At 46.5% G+C, this 12,533-nt stretch overlaps 1 long non-coding RNA gene across 4 annotated transcripts in view; it reads left to right on the plus strand.

The window, feature by feature from the left end:
* The first annotated feature begins 186 nt into the window (after nt 1-186).
* The window catches only part of LOC122210257, a 28,923-nt gene continuing 16,576 nt past the window's right edge, over nt 187-12,533 (plus strand). For 2 of the 4 annotated variants that reach the window (XR_006197986.1, XR_006197985.1), the window contains exons 1-3: nt 700-981; nt 1,303-1,398; nt 3,397-3,513. This is a non-coding gene — a long non-coding RNA (uncharacterized LOC122210257). Of the gene's footprint in view, nt 294-699; nt 982-1,302; nt 1,399-3,396; nt 3,514-4,705; nt 4,901-12,533 lie in introns of those variants that run through there. The other 2 variants (XR_006197984.1, XR_006197983.1) reach the window with 2 other exon arrangements.

Here is a 12,533-nt window from a genome sequence, read left to right on the forward strand (position 1 = left end):
AATACAGCCCCGTGATTGGCTCTCCGGCCTGTCTGCCTGACGTAACCAATGGGCGGGGGAAAGGGAGTATATGTCGGGAAGGATGGAGGAGGAGGGGGAGGAGCTGACAGTGGTTGCTTCCAAGCCAACCGGGGGTGGGGTGGGGAGAGATAAAAGGTACGCATGCGCACTCGCTTGCTCGCCGCTGGGCACAACCACCCCGCGGGGCGTCGAGTCGGGGTCACGTGACCCGCCCTAGCGACCGCGCCCCGCGGGGGCTTTTCAGGCGCTTCCCGGCCTCAGGGGAAGCAAAAGTAAGTCGGGCCTCCGCGCCTTGGAGTCGCTGGGGTGTCGGGGGTGGCAGCCAGCCTGCTCGAGCCCTTTGGGCTTCCAAAGGGGAGGAGGGACGTGGAGAAAGAGAAGGAAACGCCCAACTTGTGTCCAGCTTGGCAGAGTGCTCCCCCATCTGTTTATTTCAGTGTCCCATTTCTCTCACGGGCAATTTGGGCCTCCGAGCTCGAAGAAAAACTCGCAAGTGGCAAGGCCAGCGTGCTGGTCTTCGGGGACAGCGTCCCGTGTCGCGGCCGCCAGTCCACCCTGGAGGCCGCCAGCGCAACGGAGCGCGGGACGGGGAGCCCAAGCCGGGGTGGGTGGCGGCCCCGCACCTGTCCCGACAAGCACGCTGCGGGGCCACGTGCGGGCAGCCTGCATCACGCGCCAGCCCCTGCCTCCCGCGGCCGGAACCCGCGTGGCCGCGCCGAGTGGACGGCGCGGCCTCCAGTTACCCCGCGCGGCGCGGTGACCCTGTTGCCCCTGTGACCCCGGGGCACCCCAGTGGAAGCAGCCACGCAAACGGGCGATGACCGCACAGAGGCAAACCCGCCACCCCAGACGCCGGCGTCAGGGGCAGGAGCCACCCACGGCTGGAGAAGTCGGCCAGGCCACCATCCCCCACTAGCTGCCACCTCGCGCACCCTCCTCACTTTGACCTACAGGATATGGGTCCGCCTCCTTTATTTTCACCTGACACCATCCCCTGCTTGTCTTGTGCTGCCCATTCACTCTGGCCTTCTTTATGTTTCCCCAGGACACTAAGCTCTTTTCTGCCACAGGGCCTTTGCTCTCATGGTACACTCTCTCTGGACTCTTCCCCCTCCCCCCGCCCCTCAGTTCTCAAGGCTCAGCTCAAACGGCCTGTAAGCACAGAGCTTTTGTCATACCAGCCTTGTTAAAGTAGAGCCCTCTACTCTCCTATTGCCTGGTTTTACAGTTTCATACCCCGTATCACTACATGAAATGATCTATTGATGCGTTTTCTTACAGGACTGCTGTCTCCAAAAAAAAAAAAAAAAAAAAAAAAACTTCTTCAAGGTCAGAATCTTGGCAGCCTTCTTCCTGGTTGAATCTTTAAAAAGACAGGTAAGGTTTAGGAAGAAAGGGGGTTGGAGGCCACGCAGAAAGTACATGCCAGGCAAAAGTGGGTGTTAGAGGGGAACCCCAAGTTTTCAGGCAGCCAGAGTGGGAGCAGCAGGCCATGAATGCGTTTTGTCCATCCACTATCAGAGGCACACAGCCTGGGGCTTACCTCTTTTGCACAAGCACAGCAAAAACTATCTGTTGATTCTATAACATTAAAAGAATTTTTTCAATGATTACAATAGAAAAACATCTGAAAATCTGTTATTTTTATGGCAAAGAAATTTTTTTTAACGTATTTTTTGAGAGATGGAGAGAGACAAAGCAGGAGCAGGGGAGGGGCAGAGAGAGGAAGGCATAGAATCCAAAGTAGGCTCCAGGCTCTGAGCTGTCACCACAGCCCTACACAGGGCTCGAACCCACAAACCTGGAGATCATGACCTGAGCCAAAGTTGGGCACTTAACCGACTGAGCCACCCAGGCGCCTGTATGGCAAAAAATGTTTAATTTGAGGGCATTTTCATAGAGATTTTTCTGAGACTTGCCAAGGTCTTAAATGAGTGTTCTCTCTCTCTCTCTTCCTCTCTTCCTCCCCCTCCCTGCCCCCAGACACACAGAGATGACTCTGGAGACCCAAGCTATTGGTCAGTTTCATTCTGAACTGCTGTTTATAAAACCTAAGCAGCATTATTACACGTCAATACCTGCTGGGTGCTCATAGCCAACCTGCAAGGGCTGTGGGATGAGGCTCACCTGTGGCTACTGTAAAAACAGCATATGGCCTATGCTATGATGGTGGAAAGTTAGATTTGTAAGGAGGATAAATGGGTATTTCCCAGTGGTGGAATTTCAAAGGACTTCCTGCGGGGGGAAGCATTGCTAGACCATGAAGCACAGCCAAGGCTCCTGGAAGGCAGAGGCCCCTCAGAGCACTGGGACACATAAGTTGAAAGGCACAGAGATACAAAGCACCTGGGTGGCTCAGTTGGTTAAGTGTCTGACTTCAGCACAGGCCATGGTCTCACAGCTTATGGGTTCAAGCCCCACATCAGGCTCTGTGCTGACAGATCAGAGCCTGGAGCCTGCTTCCGATTCTGTGTCTCCCTCTCTCTCTGCCCCTCCCCCGTTCATGCTCTGTCTCTCTCTGTCTCAAAAATAAATAAACGTTAAAAAAAAAAATTTTTTTTTAAATAAAAAATAAAAAAAAAAACGTTAAAAAAAATTTTTTTAATTAAATTAAATTAAATTAAATAAAGGGGTGCCTGGGTGGCTCAGTTGGTTAAGCGTCCGACTTCAGCTCAGGTCATGATCTCACAGTTTGTGGGTTTGAGCCCCGCGTCAGGCTCTGTGCTGACAGCTCAGAGCCTGGAGCCTGTCCCGGATTCTGTCTTCCTTTCTCTCTGCCCCTCCCCCATTCACACTCTGTCTCTGTCTTTCTCAAAAATAAACAAACATTTAAAAAAAATAATTAAATAAAATAAAAAGAAAGGCACAGACATGGAAAAGGCTTACAAAACCAGTAATAATCTAGTTTGACTTGAACCACATTTTTTTCTTTCTATTGATGAGATAGTGCCATCTAGTTTGGCTTTCTAAATAACTTTATAGGCACTTCCTGTCTGAGTGACCTTGGGCACATTAGTAAGACTCTTTGAGCATCAAAAATGGAGATGATAACAGAAATTCCTGAGGTTTGCTTTCAAGATTCAATGAGAATAAATGAGAAAAGAACTGAGTTCCTCACACATCCACAAAATTACTCAATAAAGACTGGCACTAAAAAAAAAAAAAAAAAAAAAAGTTAGTCCTCAAGGGGCCTGAGAAAGTGATCCTGGATTAACCTCCAACCTTGGAATTGGGAGGTCTATAGGAACCACAGTGCATGTGACATCTCTCAGCTAAACTCTGGAAACTTCACATCCATTTAAAGTAAGTAGCATTTGATGACTGAAAAAAATGTGAGTTAATGTATACTTTCTTTTTTTTTTTTTTTTTTCATAGGCTCCATGCCCAACGTGGGGCTGGAACTCAGGACCCCAAGATCAAGAATCATGCTCCACAGACTAGGGCAGCCAGGTGACCCTGCACTTTGATTTTTAACACCTTCCAGACTTTTAGGTATGTATACATAAAGACTTTTTTTTTTAAGTTTTTTTTTTTAACATTCATTTATTTTTGAGAGAGAGAGCGTGAGTGGGTGAGGGGCAGAGAGAGACGGAGACACAGAATCGGAAGCAGGCTCCATGCTCTGACCTGTCAGCACACAGCCCAATCAATGCAGGGCTCGAACAAACCTTGAGATCATGACCTGAACCAAAGTCGGATGCTTAACTGACTGAGCCACCCAGGCACCCCTATATGTAAACCCTTTAAACACAAAAGATATATTACACAGCTTGTTATGAAACTGACCTTTTATTTTCCATTTTGTAATATATCTTGGACATCTTTCCCGTGCCAACAATATACAGTTGACCCTTGAATGATGTGTAGGTTAAGGGTATGACCCCACACACAGTCGAAAATCCATGTGACTTTGTACACCCCTGAAACTTAACTACTGATAGCTTTTTTTTTTTAATTTTTTTTTTTAATGTTTATTTATTTTTGAGACAGAGAGAGACAGAGCATGAATGGGGGAGGGTCAGAGAGAGGGAGACACAGAATCCGAAACGGGCTCCAGGCTCTGAGCTGTCAGCACAGAGCCCGACGCGGGGCTCGAACTCACGGACAGTGAGATCATGACCTGAACCGAAGTCGGTCCCCTAACCGACTGAGCCACCCAGGCGCCCCCTGATAGCTTTCTATTGATTGGAAGCCTCATCCATCATAACATATACAGTTGGTTAACATGTAGGTTTTATGCTATGTATGTATTATATACTGTGTTCTTACAATAAAGGAAGCTAGAGAGAAGAAAACGTGACTAAGAACATTACAAGGAAGAATAAATACATTCACAGAACTGTACTGTACTGAAAAAAATTTGCATATAAGTGGACCAACACAGTTCAAACCCATGTTTCTTAAAGGTCAACAGTAGTCACCTGCTTACTTCTTATTAACAGTCACATAGTACCCCATGGTATAGGCCCATCATAATGTATCAGTTCATCACCACAAAGCATTTTGGCTGTTTTCAGTGTTTTAGTACTATAGGAACACGTACTCAGGGTCTCTGTACAACTAACTCATCTTGGCCATCCTTTAATTCCTCCTTTCCTATACATTCCATGAGGTAGAATCCCCTGTAAGAGCACCGTATTCTGTATTCACTGGTTCTAACAAGTACTCCTTCTTGTTTCAACAGAAGAATTGCAATTGCACAGAACAGAAAGTAAGAAGTGAAAAGTTATTCCACCTACCTTGTCTGGCATGTGTCTCAATCCTATACTCAAGAGCTAACATGTAACCTTTGGAAATGGTGTCCTTGTGTATGTGTGTATGTAACTATACACATGTATGTCCCCCCTTTAAGGAAAAACACGCGACCATTTTATGAGTACTTATCGCACTCTTCTTTCTCTTAACATAGTTTGACACCATTCCTTGTCAGTACATAAAGCCTTTTAAAATATTCTGAAAGGGACTCCTGGGTGGCTCACTCGGTTGAGCAGCCGACTCCTGACTTTGGCTCAGGTCATGATCTCATGGTTCATGGGATCAAGCCCCATGTCAGGCTCTGTCTCTCTCAAAAATAAATACACATAAAAAAAATACAAAAAAAGAAAATGTGCTTCAGAAAGGCAGAGCAATTGGCACTGGCTCCCATAAATACATGCGTGCCATTTTTCCGTAGTCTTACTAATGGTATTAAAAAAAACCCAAAAACTCTGTACTTCGCTGATCAAAGAAATGAAAAAAGGTTATCTCCTTATGGCTGTACTTTGACTAGTCTAGTTTCCCAGGTTGTCATTGGCTTTCTGTTTCGTTTATCCTTTTCCATTTTTCTTGCTTTGAAAATTTTTTTAAAGAGTTCAGTCTTTGAATTTATAGCTCCTGAGTTTTGCATCAGGCTTAGAAAGGCTTTCCACACTCCCAAGATTATTTGTTCACATGATTGAATTAAAATTTTTTTATGCTTATTCATTTTTGAAAGATACAGAGAGACAGAGCACAAGCAGGGGTGGGGCAGAGAGAGTGGGGGACACAGAATCTGAAGCAGGCTCCGGGCTCTGAGCTGTCAGCACAGAGCCCGACGCGGGGCTCAAACTCATGAACCACGAGATTGTGACCTGAGCCAAAGTCGGACGCTCAACTGACTGAGCCACCCAGGCGCCCCCACGTGATTGAATTAAAACTGAAATGGAAGCCCATCTTTTTCCTTCTCTCCTGGACTACCACACAGCAACGTCAAGAGAATGGGTGATACTGACAGCTTCTCATGATACATGATGCGCGCATTCATCACAGTAGGCCATACACGTGGCCTCATAGATCAATTTCTGCCAGGAAAGCTCAAAGTTAGAATGAAGGGCATGAGTCAAAAGACCTGAGAAAAGTCAAATAACATTGTGAGCACAAGAGGTCAATAAAAATAAGATAAAATCAAACATCTTTTACTTAACATTTCACCGCACATACATTTAAATAAAGGCAGTCCTTTTTGGGTTTTAATACGTTGCCTGCTCAAGTTTAGCACCAGTGTTGGCCTTATTAAGTACACTCTTGAGCTGGTTTCTGAATTTCACTTTTGCTACGAGACATGGCATCTGGTTCCCCCAGAGGGGGTGAGCTGAGGGAGAATGCCAGGAGGAAGTTCTCCTTTGTATGACCTAGCCTCAGAAGTCATACAGCATGTGTACAGCCTCTTCCATGGAAGCAAGCCACTAACTCTGGGTCGCGTTCGAGGCCAGGGGGATTGGCTCCACCTTTGAAGGGAGGCATGCCATAGAAATGGGGATACACTTTAAAACACCACATCTCGATTGTACCCGTGCTGCACTCAGCTTCCTACTGAGGGTGAGATTCTTTGACCGTGCAGTCCTGGACTCCAAAGGTGGGGTGGCTTGTTGGAGATGCGGGTGACTCCCCCCACTCACATTTCAGTCACCGTGTATGGGAACAATGATCTGCTCTTCTGGGAGGTGAGGGAAGGAGTGTGGGAGGGATGTGTTCTGATTCCTTCTCGTGCCTTTCCTGTGATCAAATGTGCTCACAACTCACCTCACTTGGTAAATTAAAGGGACGTGTTTCTCCCTAAACTCTTGTTTTCTGTAGAAACACAGAAAACAAATTGTGAAAGATTTTCGACAGATTTGAAACCTTATATGTTCTCCTCCCCTTGCTATGAAATGCAGCTTACCTTGGGCAAATAATTCTACCTTTCTTAAGAAAAAGAGAAAATACTGCTAGTCTTGGGGTGCCTGGGTGACTCAGTTGATTGAGCATCCGACTCTTGATTTCAGCTCAGATCATGAACCCGGGGTCAATGGGATATAGCCAGCTTAAGATTCTCTCTCTCTCTGTCTCTCTCTCTGTCTCTCTCTCTCTCTCCCCTCCCCACCCAGAGAAAAAGAAAGAAAAAATACTGCTAGTCTGTTTATAACACAGAAAAAAGTGTCAGAGAATCTCAGACCTTGTGGGGGAAATTATAGATTCTCCCAAAGGTCTCTCAAAACTGAGCACAGAATGGGATAATGTAAGCATGTTGGAGACTGCATGCTTCTCTCCCAATATCCATTCCACAGTTATTTTTTGCAAACAGAGCCTAAATTGTATTCAAGTGGGCAGTGTGCCCAGCTTAAGGACTACATTTCCCAGCCTCCTTTGCAAGGAAGGGAGGATGATGAAATCATAAGAGGAAGTCATTGGGTGGGGCTTCCAGGAAAGCTATTTAAAAGGAAGTGACTTAGCTTGGTCTCTTGCTACTTCCTCCTTCCTGTTGCCTGGAACTCAAACAAGGTAGCCAGGGCTGCAGCAGCCATCTTTGACCATGAGGTAACCTTGAGGAAGGAAGCCATATGCCGAGAATAGTGGAGCAGAAAGGAGGAAGTCTGATGAATTTGTAGATGTCCTCAGACCACTATTTAAGTAAAAGAAAAGCCCTCTAGTTTATATGAGCAGCTGTGGCTGGGTCTCTGCACCAACAGCTAAACGCAATCCATTGCTCGTTATATGTAAAGGACGTAGTAATCTGTGCAGTGCTAAATAAATGCAATCTCCTGTAGCTTGGGGAAATTTGAGGTTGCTGGTTGTGCTTCCTCTTTGCTTTTACCCACCTTTTATGCAACTTTGCCCCATTACAACAGCGTGTTCCTTCCAGGGCTGGTGTTCAGCCTGGAACTGTAGCTGCAAGTTGCTGCCAGTTATCAGTACTACGGTTAGGAACGATCTCTCTTTCTGGCTCCTCTCTGAGGGGGGAATCACAGGCAATTAAGTGCATTCAGAAAGACAGCCCGTGGCCTTTCCGACTTGTGAGAACTCTGCCTGTGGTGCCCAGGGCTTGGGCTGAAGGTACGCTTCAGCCCAGTGGTGATGTCACTGTGAAAAGTCTCATGATAACGCTGTTTCTCAGGCCTCCAGCTTCTGCCTGCTAAGTGATTCCTTCACTTTCCCAAAATCTGTGGGGGTTTTTTAAATGTTTGTTTTTGAGAGAGAGGGAAAGAGAACACGAGCCAGGGAGGGGCAGAGAGAGAGAGGGAGACAGAGAATCCCAAGAAGGCTCTATGCTGTCCACGCACAGCCCAACACAGGACCCAAACTCACGAACCATGAGATCATGACCTGAGCTGAAACCAAGAGTCAGATGCCTAACAGACTGAGACACTCAGGTGCCCCCCAAAACCAGTTTTAAAATGGCACAGCTCTCGGGTGCTGGGGTGGCTCATTCGGTTCAGCATCCAACTTCAGCTCAGCCCATGATCTTGCAGTTCATGAGTTCGTGCCCCATGTCAGGCTCTGTGATGACAACTCAGAGCCTGGAGCCGCTTCAGATTCTGTGTCTCCCTTTCCCTCTCTCTAGCCGTCCTCTACTTGTATGTGTGCTCTGCTCTCTCTCAAAAATAAACATTTAAAAAATAAAATAAAATAAAGTAATAAAATGGCACAGCTCTGAAAAACAAAGGCTCAGTTCCGCTTGCCAGCCTGGGTCTCACTAGAGAAACAGCTTCTCATTGAGGCGAGATGTCTATGCAGTGGAGTCACAGTATCTGACCGAAACCAGCATCCTGAAACAGTAATGCAGGCTCTCGAATTCAATCCCCAGCTCTGTGATTCTCACCTGAATCCCCCCCGGTCGATCTCATTCAAAGGCACAGTCCAGTTCCTCACAGCTGGGGTGCGCCCTGGGTGGGTGCCCGTCCAATAAGCCCCCAGCGATGCCCGTGCCCCAATGCGCAGACGGCATCTTGAGTGGGAAGGCATTTGCTGGCTGTTCTCAAAACACAGTCCCAGGCACCTTCTTGTCATTTAGGTCTCAGTTCACATGTCACTTCCTCTGAGCAGTCCTCCTTGACCGGGCGTTCCACAGCAGAGTCTCCCAGCCCCCATCACTTCTACCTCACCCACATTTCACCTGCAGCACATGCCCCCCCCCCCTCCATGCACCGTATGTTTATATGCATCTTCCCCCCGCCCCCAACCTCCACTACAATTGACATAGGATCATGTCAACTGATTCTCTCAGTCACAAATTTAGAATTTGGGTGGAGACCAGAAATTGGGAGCTAAGTAACATTAATGGCTAGGTGATTCTTTTTCTTTTTTTTTTTTAATTTATTGTCAGATTGGTTTCCATACAACACCCAGTGCTCATCCCAACAGGCGTCCTCGTCAATGCCCATCACCCACTTTCCCCTCTCCCCCACCCCCCCCATCAACCCTCAGTTTGTTCTCAGTATCCAAGAGTCTCTTATGGTTTGCCTCCCTCCCTCTCTGTAACTTTTTTTCCCCTTCCCCTCCCCCATGGTCTTCTGTTAAGTTTCTCAGGATCCACCTATGAGTGAAAACATGGTATCTGTCTTTCTCTGCCTGGCTTATTTCACTCAGCATAATACCCTCCGGTTCCATCCATGTTGCTGCAAAAGGCCAGATTTCATTCTTTCTCATTGCCAAGTACTATTCCATTGTATATATAAACCACATCTTCTTTATCCGTTTGTCAGTTGATGGACCTTTAGGATCTTTGCATAATTTGCCTATTGTTGAAAGTGCTGCTATAAGCATTGGGGTACATGTGCCCCTATGCATCAGCACTCCTATATCCCTTGGGTAAATGCCTGGTAGCACTATTGCTCGGTCGTAGGATAATTGTATTCTTAATTTTTTGAGGAACCTCCACACTGTTTTCCAGAGCGGCTGCACCAGTTTGCATTCCCACCAGCACTGCAAGAGGGTTCCCATTTCTTCGCATCCTTGCCAACACCTATAGTCTCCTGATTTGTTCATTTTAGCCACTCTGGCTGGTGTGAGGTGGTGTCTGAGTGTGGTTTTGACTTGTGTTTCCCTGACGAGGAGTGACATTGAGCATCTTTTCATGTGCCTGTTGGCCATCTGGATGTCTTCTTTGGAAAAGTGTCTGTTCATGTCTTCTGCCCATTTTTTGACTGGATTATTTATTTTGGGAGTGTGGAGTTTGTGAGTTCTTTATAGATTTTGGATGCTAGCCCTTTATCCGATAGGTCATTTGCAAATATCTTTTCCCATTCCATCGATTGAATGGCTAGGTGATTCTGTTCCTCCATAACCCAGGACATAACCCAGCCTAGGAGCCACCTCTGTTTCCCTACCCCCCCCCCCAAATTCATTTCGTATTAAGCTGGAGCTTCATAGTTTCTGTTTGCATAATCCCAGTGTACTACTATTAGTCTTTTGGCATTTTTCCTTCCAGTCTTTTAATACTTTTTTCCAGTCTTGGGGCTCTTGGATGGCTCAGTCAGTTGAGCATTCTGCCACTTCAGCTCAGGTCATGATCTCACGGTTCGTGGGTTCGAGCCCTGCATTGGTTGGGCTGTGTGCTGACAGCTCGGAGCCTGGAGCCTGCTTCAGATTTGTATCTCCCTCTCTCTTTGTCCCTCCCCCACTCATTCTCTCTTTCTCTCTCAAAAATAAACATTAAAAAATGTATATATTTTTCAAGTCTTTTATATTAACATAATTATTTCCATAATTAACAGCAGGGCCCCTGGCTCCTATGGGCTTGGCCAGCCAGTTGTGCTCATCTACCCAACTCCTTCTCCGGTGACATCATGAGGTGGCTTGAAATCAGCCACGGGGGGGGGGGGGGGGGGGATGTTTACAGCATGAAAATCAGCAAATACCGCAAACCAGAGCTTTTCTTTTCAGGGAGTCAGTTGTTAAGAACCTGTCAACTCGCCATTGATCTGACTTATAAGACATTGGGTTTCCCCAGCCACGTATCCACCGACTAGTTAACACTCTCCTAAAGTGTTAGGTCCTTTTAAATGGAGACGGATGCCATATAAATAAACACAGAAACAAGAAACTTCTAGGAAGTGATAAAGTATAAAGAAAATTAATGAAACCACTGATAATGTTGAACGTATTCCTTTTCTCCCCTGCCCCCCATCACAATTCCTCAAGTTTCAAAAAGGTCTAAGAAAATGGGACACCTGGCTTGCTCAGTCAGTTAAGCATCCGACTCACTGGTCCATGAGTTCAAGCCCCAAGTCGGGCTCTGTGCTGACAGAGTGGAGCCTGCTTGGGATTCTCTGCCCCCCTCTCTTTGTCCTCCCCTGCTCATACTCCCTCTCTCTCTCTTAAAAATACATAAATAAACATTTTTAAAAATGCCTAAGAAAAAAAGAAATAAAAGGTCTAAAGGGCATTCTTCCTAATGGGTGCGTATTATTTACTCCTTGTGATAATAATCTTCTGATGTATTCATGCTTTCCTCGGCAGTTCAGAGTTTCTCAGCCTCAGCACTGTTGATATTCTGGGCCGAATAACTCGTGTGGGGGGCTGTCTCATGCTTTGAGACGTGGCTTTTACCCACTAGATGCCAGTAGCAATGCCCACTGCACACCAGCTGTGGCAACCAGAAATGTCTCCAAGTCTCGCCCCCTGGTGGTGAAAATCACCCCAGCTGAAGGTCACTGACTCAGCTGGACTTGACCTTAGCAAAGACCTCCAGGAAGGAAGCGTCTCAGAGAGTGGCCCCATGATCAGTAGCAGATGTGCCAACTGGGAACTTACTAGAAACGAAGATTCTCTAAAATAAAAACTATAATTAATTAATTAATTAATTAATATAAAAAGTTTTAATAAATAAAAAATAAAAATTTTTAAAATTTGTTTTCATTTTTGAGAAAGAGTGTGCATGAGAGCTGGGGAAGGGCAGAGAGAAAGGGAGACAGAGGATCCCAAGTGGTCAGTGAGAGCAGAGAGCCAGATGTGGGGCTCAAACTCACGAACTGCGAGGTCATGACCTGAGCCAAAGTTGGACACTTAACTGACTGAGCCACGCAGGGGCCCCTAAAAAATCTTTTTTAATTTTTTAAAAAGGAGGGGGGGGTGGAGGAATCAGTTAAGCATCTGACTCTTGATCTCAGCTCAGGTTTTGATCTCAGGGTTGTGAGTTCAAGCCCCACTTTGGGCTCCACGTGGAACATACTGAAAGGAAGGAAGGAAGGGAAGAAAGAAAGAAATGACAATTCTCAGGCACCTCTCCAGACACCTGAAATCAGAATCTCTGGGGTGGGACCAGGCAGTCTCTCCTGGAGATTCTGATGCACACTCCAGCTTCATAAGGTCCAGGGATGAAGGTTTTCAGAATCACAACACTGTTCCATGCCGTCCTGCAGTGCGTGGTTGTGGTTGCATCATAATCATGTCCCGCCCCCCCCAAGCCCCCCGCACCCGCTGATCCTTGGCTGGTACAGATGATTAGAGAAAATTAGCTGAGTTCAGGTGTAATTTTGACTTAAGTACCACCTTTCAGCCCGAGATTACCAAACACCACTTATTTTTACCCCAGGGAGGCTCTGGGAGGCTCCAGGGCCAGAGGCAAAGTTAAGAATAGAAAGCAAACGGGTCCTGACTGTAAGTTCCAACCACCACGGGGTGTTTCTCCACTACATGTAAACCGTGGTTTTCTAAATAAAGAGCAGTTTGGTCTTTTCAGAAACCAAAGAACCACAAAATGCAAAGCCAAGCCAAGATGTAGTAGCCAACTAGTA

Source organism: Panthera leo, chromosome E3, assembly GCF_018350215.1.
Source record: "Panthera leo isolate Ple1 chromosome E3, P.leo_Ple1_pat1.1, whole genome shotgun sequence".
In the NCBI taxonomy this organism is placed as follows: Eukaryota; Metazoa; Chordata; class Mammalia; order Carnivora; family Felidae; genus Panthera; species Panthera leo.